The following is a 10,636-nucleotide window of genomic DNA, read 5'->3' on the forward strand; positions in this document are numbered from 1 at the left end:
GATGATGCGCAATTAGGCTTATTTAATATATTATGATGAGTCTCGAGTTCAGTATTTACACTAAATCTGTGCAGATTTGGCTTACATGAACTTCCTCAAGAAATTAATTAGTAAACATAATTTACGAAAAGTAACCCGCCAAATTGGCTAGTGATTTGACAGCGTTACCCGCCACAGCTGATTTTTACCCGCATTTGGCGGGTTGGCGGGTGTTAATTTCAAACCCTGTATATATATATATACTTCGTTTTCTTCACAATACAATTTCGTATGCGTTTCTTTGATTTTAGGCTGAAATATAACCCGGACGTGTTCGTCCTTGTGACCGTTTTTGTAAAGTTTACCAAAATAGTGACGCTTAAAGTGGCAAAGCAGCCAGTCAATAGTACGCTAGCTGTATTAATTGTCCTGTGTCTTTAAGCGCGGCGTGTATAGGGGCGTGTCTAATATAAAGAAGGGGCGGAGTTGAATGAATTATTGCACAGAGTGGTGAGTTTACAGCAGAGCTTGACACAGGAAGGATGCGGGCGGCTGTCTGTGTGTATTGTCACAACTGAGAGATACATGTGTTACCTATAAAGAAACAACAGAAAAGAGCACGGGGAAATATTTAGCTCAAACAAACAGAAAGGCTTTTTAATACACCCGGGGGATAAAACCACAAGCTGCACAGCGAATGGATGCACCATTACAAACAGTAAGTTTGAAAGTTCATTTTAAAGAGAGTGAGCTATTTTACACAATTAAAACCTGCATGAATAGCGATTATTTCAGCACTTTTTGTGAACGTAAAATTGGCTAATACAAAGTAAAATCAAATTTAGCCATTATTTAGTAGGTGGCAGCCTGTTGGGTTAGGTCAAAGTTTTTGTTTAGTTTGAGACAAACCACTCATTAGTTTGCTCTGTACTAACATGAGACCTCCATCAGTCTTCAAAGCCATGGTCGAATAAGGGAGGGTCACCAGTCTCTCCCTGGAAAGCTGTTTATCATAAATGGTTCTTCTTACAATATAGAATTCAATAGTGCAACTGTTAACCATTTGCATAAAAAAGTTTCCTTTCCGTTGATCGAAGCGCATTCTGTGTGTTCATTGTTTATTTCTATTAAGATCCGTCATCATCATCATCATCATCATCATCATCGCTGCTCCACATGGTCAGCTGGATCATTGTTCTTTATGCGCTCGTGCGCTTCACGCTACACTCGCGAGTCAAACGCTCTTAAATATTGATCTTCTCCCTCTTGTTCCCTATCAAGAGCTCACATTTGCTCAATCAACTCACGTCATTTGTGTTGCGACACCGTCACTTATCGGTCGCTGTGCTGATGTGCATGACCAGTGTTGGGGAAAGTTACTTTTAAAAGTAATCCATTACAATATCGCGTTACTCCATAAAATAGTAACTAATTACGTTACTTAGTTACTTTTTATGGAAAGTAATGCGTTAGGTTACTTTTGCGTTACTTTCTAACATCTGGACAGGGCTTGCTTGTTTGTTTTTAAAATAAAAAAGTTATATTTTTGGCAAATATAAAAGCCTTTTCACACCAGAAGTGAAATGAATAAGTCTCAGGCTGAAGGGAAAGTAAATTTACGTCCGTACAGTAGAACGCAGAAGAAGACATTTCAACACACTTCAGCAATAAACAAAGACACACAAATGTTTGTCTAGAGTAATTTGTGCTTATTAGTACGGTTGAACTGGATCATCGAAGGTCAGAAGCAAAGACATTGGTTTATAGAATGGGATTAAATACATAAAGGATATTTGTGTTGTTTAACATTTAATTATTGCAGGTTTGCGTCATATTCTGAGTTGCATTATTTTTATTCATTTTGAGGAATACTGAATCTTTGTTTTTTTGTGTGTGAGAGTGAGATGAATTAATGCATATTCATATTTATTTTAGAACTACAGTAACATCTTCTGATTAATTGTGACTTTTTATCTCACAATTGTGGGTATATATCTTGCGATTTTGAGTCTGTATTTTGCAATTTTAAGAAAATTTGTGAGAGAAAAAGCCAGAATTGTGAGATATAAACTAGGGCTGCACGATAAATCGCATGGGATATTTAATGCGCATCTTGTCAGTAAAGCCAGTTCTGTAATCAGCGGTAAATCTCCATCACGCCCCCACACTGTGCATGACTGCTATGAAATATTGCCGGAGTAGTAATTGGCGCACAACATGCGCACTATATCATTCTTTTGTTGTGAATTGAATGTAGGTTTATAAACGGAACTGAGAGAAACCACTGAGAGGTCTGTCACAAAGGGAAGATCCAGTGCAGTGGGAATGGCAATGGCAATGGTGCCCATGGCAATGGATGAATGTAATGAACTTGAATGTTCTGACCTACATTGTAAAACCAATGTCTTAATCAAGAGAGTTAAAAGGTTAAATTACTGTTTAAAACATTATAAGCAAAATGATATGTGTACATTTACATACATAGACTATATAATACGAGGTATTTGAGAGACATAAACTCAGAATTATGAGATATAAACTGGCATACTCGCAGTTCAGAGAAAAAAAAATCAGAACTGTGACATAAAAACTCAGAATTCAGTTTTTATTTTGCAATTCTGACTTCTTTCTCAGAATTCTGAGTTTGCATCTCATAATTCATTTTTTTCACCACTGTATATACAGTATCTCACAGAAGTGAGTACACCCCTCACATTTTTGTAAATATTTTAATATATATTTTCATGTGACAACACTGAAGAAATGACACTTTGCTACAATGTAAAGTAGTGAGTGTACAGCTTGTATAACAGTGTAAATTTGCTGTCCCCTCAAAATAACTCAACACACAGCCATTAATGTCTAAACCGCTGGCCACAAAAGTGAGTACACCCCTAAGTGATTTTAGCAAATTTACACTGTTATACAAGCTGTACACTCACTACTTTACCGGCTTTCTGACAAGATGCGCGTTAAATATCGCATGCGATTTATCGTGCAGCCCTAATATAAACTCAGAACTGCAAGAAAATTGTATTGTGAGTTAAAACTTTACCTTTTTTTAAATTATTTTTAGTCCTGTGGCGAAAACATAACGTTACGTTTCCATAACATAGTGTATTAATATACATCAGTTTTGTATTATTTGATTCTGTCCGGAGAATACTGTTTATGATTATGAGCTTTCCATTATGAGACACTAGCTGTAACTTATTTGACCATGTGTTTGAAGACTAATGGAAATCTGGTGATATAACCTAACACTTCAAATAATAAAAATGGAACATATTTCAATAGGACTACAATAGAAGCAATATTAAGTGCAGATATTAAGTTGCTCTAAAAAAAAACTACCTGCACACTTATAATATTATTAACTTGTAATATTAATATGATACTTTGTTTGATACTTTATGTATTAAAAAGAAACATAAAAATAGCACAAAGCCACACACCCACAATTGTTATAAAAGTATAAATATTTTATTCAAAATTAAGACTACAGTGTTTGGATTATTTCTGTTTGTTAAATGTTAGTGGATCATGTTGATATTTATTTTCATATACAGAGTGCATATAAATCCACTGGAATCACTTTTAAATCAGAAGTTGGTTAAAAGTCAGTTTTGAAAGAAAAAAAAAACTAACATCGTTTGATTAAAGATGTCACTTTGACCATTTTATATTTTGTTCTTATGTAATGAAATTCATGAATCACAGATTGAAATCATTCATAAAACATCTTATGCAGTTGAAGGAGATCTCATATTCATTTTTCACATTAGTATTAACAGCTGTAATAGCTATAGTTTGTCGATGGTAACTGTTGTTACTGTGGTAAGTTATTGTAAAGGCCTAATCGCCATATGAATTCATGGTTGACTTTGGGGATGGCATATGGAGCAACACTCAAGTGCGTCTAAAGGTCTGTGTTTACACACGGGTGTCCACACATGCGCATGTGTACCAGTTGATAAATGTGTTTGTTTCGTTAGAGAAGTTCAGCACCTGCTGGTCATCCTGGTACCCAGGTTAATGTGTTTCCCATTTTCTCATACATCACTCCCCTCTCAGTAAACAGACCGCCAGGAACAGATGTACAAGTTTATGTACACATTGCTCGCATATGTTTTCTTTCTGTTAGTTTGCTTGACATGACTTCTGCTAATTTGTTGAGAAAATCTGTTCCTCAAACTATTGGGAGAACAGTATCTCAATTTTACCTGTATTTATATCAGAATTAGCAGAAGTGTGTGTGTTTGCCTCTGGATGTCAGTGCTGTTAGCACTTTCAGTGTTTTAGCTTTCTCATTTGCACTTGAATAGTGTGCCATGAACCTCATTACTGTACTGTTCAACAGCTGCCCTGGGCTTTTTTCAAAGTGTCTTAATTATGAGATCTTTTGTCAGCCTCAATGGGTTTGAATGCATGTACATTGCTAGTTTGTTCCATGACTTTTATTTTTTATAAAAAAACTAATGAAATAGATTAAATTTAGGATTTTCTAGTACATAACACCCTATTTTTTTATAGATTGATTTCCTGGAGGGTGATTTGGACTATGAAATCTGTTTCTGTTTGTTTACTAATGGGAAAATAAGATCATATGGTGTTAAAAGGATGGTATTAGTTTCCCAGTAAAAGAGCACGATATACAGTAAAAAGAAGACCACGGTATGTTTTTACAGTGGTATTTATCTCTGTGCTGTGTGTGAGCATGTCCTCGACCTTGACAGTTCTGCATGTCTGTGTGTGGCTGAATGTGTGTCCAGCCTTTTCATGTTCCAGGAAATTCCACATAAACTGTATTTTTCCCCAGAACAGGGCAGCTACGTCAAGCGGCGGAGGCTGAAAAATATGGCGTTATTTTAATGACAAATGTCCAGAGCGCATTATTGTAGCGCGAAAGCACATTAATATAATGCGCGAGCGAATCTCTCCGCTTGCACGCGGATTTCCTTTGCTCTCGCACAAAACCTGACTCGCGTGCTCAGATACACGCTGCTCTCGCCCAGAGAGTGTGGGCGCACTTAAAACTTGTCTCTCCTCTCACTCAAACTGTCCTGTGCACTCGCAAATCTCTCTGTGCTCATGCGCTAGATATTAATTATTTTCGCACCTGAATTAAACGTTGTCAAAAGAAAACAGATTTTTTCACTAAAGGCCTTTCCTTGTTTTTTATTGTTGTATTTTTGTTTTAACATAAACTGGTTATTGCACTTTGTTTTATTACTTTATCTCTTTTATGTTTGTATTTGTCTTTTCTTTTCTGTGAATGCACATATGCATCTCTCTGTAAAATACTTTGTAAACACTTTTAAAAGGCGCTATATAAATAAAGCTTTAAACAATCAGACCTCCACAACTGACCGATGAAAATACTATGTGAAATCTAATTGGCTGAGAGGGAACTGAACCTGGAATTCTTTTGACAATCAAAGATGGATCTTTAATTTATTTCCAGTTTAATAATATTTAGCAATGTTAATGAAATGTGGCCTATATTAGAAATGGCTAGGAATTGGGTGCTTGGATGATTTGTACATAGCCTATAAATAGCCTCTGTCCAACTGGTTGGTCTCTGAGCAATTTATCTAAAAAAAACATATTATAGCCTATGGCTCTAAAGACTACATATAAAAGATCAATGTTATGTCATAATATGTCAGATACATCAACTGATTTTAAAATCATTGCAATAAATTCTCAGTTGGTATGATGGCAATAGTAACAATTCCTATCAAATCAACATCAAATACAAAAATAGACGTAAATGATGCGAGATATAACACAATAAATGTTCTGATAGAATCACTGTTTGGACATTTATTGGGAGTTTTTTTTTTAAATCCAGTGTTTGTTTTCAGTTCTGATTTTAGTTAGATTTTTTTTTCATGAAAACGCTATAGCTACACATTCAATGGCACTCTCAAACCGTGAATATACAGTTATATGACAGTTACATGTAATTACATTGTCTGCAAATGCATTAAACCCATAGAATATAATGTAGTAATGTTATGACAAATATGGGAAATTCATTATAGTGTTACGATTCATTTCTAATATTTGATTATTATGACTTAGTAGTATTAAATTATAAACAAATTACAGATCCATCTTTGAAATCTGATAGGTTGATAACATTTGACAACGTTTAATTCAGGTGCGAAAAGAATGAATATCTAGCGCATGAGCACAGAGAGATTTGCGAGTACACAGGACAGTTTGAGTGAGAGGAGAGACAAGTTTTAAGAGCGCCCACACTCTCTGGGCGAGAGCAGTGTGTATCTGAGCGCGCGCGTCAGGTTTTGTGCGAGAGCAAAGGAAATCCGCGTGCGAGCGGAGAGATTCGCACTCGCGCATTATATTAATGTGCTTTCACGCTACAATAATGCGCTGTCGACATTTGTCATTAAAATAACGCCATAGAAAAATGGCTGAAAGAGCCGTTAGTATGTATGGAATCATCATACAAATACAGATGTTAAGAGGAATGAGATTAGGTGGAAATAACATGCTTGATGAAACCAATTGCAGATGGAGATATCACATGAGATTTATTTGACATGATACAGTGGGCAGGGTAAAGCTATGTGAATTCAACCTCATCCAAATCCACAATCACTCTCTCTGATCCACTGCCAATTCACTGACCATGTTAAACTTTATGTAACCTCTCCAAACAAACCATGAAACATCAGAATCTTGCACTGTTTAATTAGTGGCATTTGATAGGGGAAGCATCAGAATCTAATAATTAAAGGTGGGGTAAGCGATTTCTGGTAGCCAATGTTGACATTTGAAATCACCAAAACAAACACACCCCTACCCCAAAAGGGTCTTGCCCCTATTTTGATAGCTCCGCCCCACACATACGTACACATCTCAGACAACGTTTAGTTCTGTGAAACAAAGCAAAACCAATGTTACACCGTGTCTACACCGGATGCGAGTGGCGCGGCGCGACAAAATACTATGGAACTCATTATAATCAGTGATGCTGTCTACACCATAGATATATATACATATCTATGGTCTACACTGGATGCGGCGCGACACGACAAATCCCCGACAGAAAACTGCTGCTGCGTTCTATTGATGACGTATTGACACAAATTTCAAATGATTTTTGTCGCGTCCAGTGTACTAGACAGACTTTAGCTGTTGCGGCGCAGACACGGTGTTACTCACCTATCGAGAAGAAACAAAGCAACCTCGGCGTCCGATCGCAGGCCTCCTTGAGTTCTCTCCAGCACTGGAAAGCTGATCCGATATTTACACGGGTCCTACTTCTTGCCTTATCGTAAGCCTTCTTTTGTTCCGCAGACGTTTTCCTCTTTTGTCTTTTTTATCCGCCATCTCTATCTTTCTGTCGCTCGGCTCGGCTAATGTCCGTCCTGTGCACTGAACACTCTCTCCTCCACATCATGAGTAGACACGCCCCTTACTGCTGATTGGCTACAAGTTTGTTTTGCTATTCAGCCCGAATCAGTTTTCTAAAGCGTTTTTGAAAGATCGCTTACCCCACCTTTAAGCCTAAATATTAAACTTCACCTTACCAGTTGTGCTATAGAAATGATACCTCAAATCTTGCAGCTTCCTGAGGGAACTACTCAACTGCACATTAGATTTCTGGAAACCTAAACAAGCTGATTTTCAAAAAAGGCTAATTTTCTTCCTGGTCTTTTAAACCAATTAATTTGCTTGACTTTTCCAGTTGTTCCAGTCTTACTTGACGTAGTAGATTAAGGATAAGTATTTTGTTTTTAAATATTTAGTCAAAATTTCTACCCAATAAAATATTTTATAGCTTTGTGTAAATATAAAAAAATGTATATTCATTATAAAAATACTTATGGGCTTATGGATTTTTTAAATTAAATAAACAACTTTCCAGGTTTTGAAATCACACTTTTAAAATGAGACTACCTCACATATCAAGGTTTTTCCAATGCGATGAAAATCCTGGTTCAAAACAAAACAAAACCAGTTGTTGGGTTAATTAAAAAAAAATACTGATTTTGTTTTACCTTAGTTGTTTTATCTTCTTTAAATACCTGTTTTGTCATTTTAAATTTTAAATGGTCATGAAATTGTGTACCCTGAAGTGTATTTATAATCTTAGTGTGTTTTTTTTTTGGGTAACACTTTAGCATAGGGACCAATTCTCACTATTAACTAGTTGCTTATTTGCATGCCTATTAAAGGGGTCATATGATGCGAAATTTTTCCTTTCTCTTTGGAGTGTTAGAAGCTCTTGGTGCATAAAGAAGATCTGTAAAGTTGCAAAGACTAAAGTCTCAAATCCAAAGAGATATTCTTTATAAAAGTTAAGAGTCAACCACGCCTACCTAAAACGGCTCATTCTAACGACTAGAAATCAGTGGTTAAGTTGTATTTATTTACAATACTGTTCCAGAACAGTTTAACCCAAATATTCAGATTTGTCGAGCGCATTTTATGGAGGACTATTTCCTGATCCTGGTAGAGTAGACTACAATAGCAGCATCATATGACCCCTTTAATAACATATTGGCTGTTTATTAGTACTTATAAAGCACACATTTTGCATGACCATATTCTAATCCTACCCAATACCTAAACTTAACAACTACCTTACTATTAATAAGCAGCAAATTGGGAGTTTATTAAGGCAAAAGTCGTAGTTAATGGTTTGCTAATAGCAAGAATTGGACCTTAAAATAACGTGTGACCGTTTTTTTTCCACAAAAAACTGACATAATTTAGATATAAATGGTAATTTCCTTCCCTGATTTTAGCTCGCTGATTTGAACAGTCTGTTCAAAGGAGCGTTTTTACTAGAATAGCCACCGAGATTAACTAATCGTGAAAAGTGCTGATTATTGCATTATATTTAGAATTACTCAAGTTGCAGCACAGCACTACAGCCAAACAGTCATGTGTACAGAGCACACTATGCAGACCTGAAGAAAATTGCACCAAAATACTCAATTTAAACTTCTCTATATTGTGCCTAAACACATGGATTATGACTGAAATCATTTTTACTATTCGTATCCTTTCCATTTGGTTTCTTTCCCGCTTATATGCCGTGTAATGGCTTCATTCATTCAGTTGTATTCGCATTTGCCGCACTCGGCGCTCCTGTGAAAGTGATGTAGAGTGTGATTAAATAAAGAGAGTGTCTAGACGAAATCTGAACACGAGTGGTCACAGGAGATGCATTTAAAATGCATGTTAAGACCAGCTGTAAATGCTAATTCATCTCGGCTGACCACTTGTGATCAGATCACTGAAAATGCATCTTAATACCAGGTAGAAACTACTTAGCAACTGTTTTGTGTTAATCTTTTGTACCACAATTTTTGTCTTTTATATGTCAAATCTATTAAATATCAGAATATCTGATGGTAGGGGAAGGTGCATTGTGTGGGTTACTAGGTAGTTGTAGAGGCATTTCTTTGTTGTTATTAGAGCCCGACCAATATATCGTTTTGCCGATTTTATCGGCCGATATCAGCCTGTCGCCGCTATATCTGTCGCCGATATAATTTTTTTTTTTTTTTACACAACATTTAACGCTGATATAAGCTTTTTAAATGGTGTAAGTACTTAGTTTGTCCAGCAGAGCACGCTTCATTGTTTGCTTGCGATGCAGAAAAAGCAGACGGAATCGCGGATTGGATTGGATTGGCAGTAGCTTGCTTGCCCCTACACAGTTACCTTGTTTATTTTCTTAATTCAAGTTATTTATTTTGTTTTAAAGTTATTTATAATAAGTTAAGTGAAGTTTACTGTTTAGTGCACTGATATCAGACTCATTTTGGATAATAAAGTTTATTGTTAAATTGTTAAATACCCTGCCTCCATTACATATATTTGTCACATCATTATAAGTGTTTGATCACCAATGCTGCTCAATGTGAAAGCCCGCAGGTGATGGAGATTTACCACTATCTCCATCTATCTCCAGTATATATATACAAATTAAAAATAAAGGGAGAACACTCTTAATTAAATAGCACAACAGGCAGCTCTCTTTTAACACAGACTTTTAAGAAGGGATGGATGTTTGCTTCAAGTGATAGGCCAGGTAAGTGAAATTATATTATCTTGCTGTATGCATGTCCTTTTCTTTACGTTTTCTGACTAAAAGCAACCAAAAGGCCATTTTAAAGTGGTTAAGCAAATAATATAATAATATGTACAGATGCAAATCTAGATTCATTTGCATTATCGTTGAAGCATACCAAGAATGTAATATAAGTCAAACAATGTAATTCCATGAACTCAATATTCTATATTCTATGAAGGATTTGTAAACATCTGCATCAAATTACACCTCTAAAGATTTTGACCTCTAAAGATTTAAGATTTTTTAAAGGATTGACGTTGGTTTTATTAGTTGTCCACATGTTCTTTTTTGAATGCATAAAGTGTTTTTCACTTTGATTTGTGCTGGATTTACAGTAAGATGGATGCAATTTGTATGGAAACACAGTTGAACATAATGTAAATATATATGAAGTTGTATGAAGTTAATACTAAACGTCACTGGAGCACTTTTTTTTTTTATCACAAATTTTTGAGATGCTGTATAAAAAGACTGAATATTTCCTATAATTTACCCCAATTACCCCAAATAATTCTTGTTAATTTTGCTTATTATCTT

The 10,636-nt window shown here is 35.7% G+C and overlaps 1 protein-coding gene across 1 annotated transcript in view; it reads left to right on the top strand.

Annotated features, from left to right (window-relative positions):
* The first annotated feature begins 494 nt into the window (after positions 1–494).
* Positions 495–10,636, top strand: part of LOC107672486 (cdc42 effector protein 4-like) — a 28,304-nt gene continuing 18,162 nt past the window's right edge. Inside the window, exon 1 of the mRNA XM_016465697.1 lies at positions 495–697. The gene's annotated coding sequence lies outside the window, so the exon portion shown is untranslated. The remainder of the gene's footprint in view (positions 698–10,636) is intronic.

Source organism: Sinocyclocheilus anshuiensis, unplaced genomic scaffold, assembly GCF_001515605.1.
Source record: "Sinocyclocheilus anshuiensis isolate Anshui unplaced genomic scaffold, SAMN03320099.WGS_v1.1 scaffold1430, whole genome shotgun sequence".
NCBI lineage: Eukaryota > Metazoa > Chordata > Actinopteri > Cypriniformes > Cyprinidae > Sinocyclocheilus > Sinocyclocheilus anshuiensis.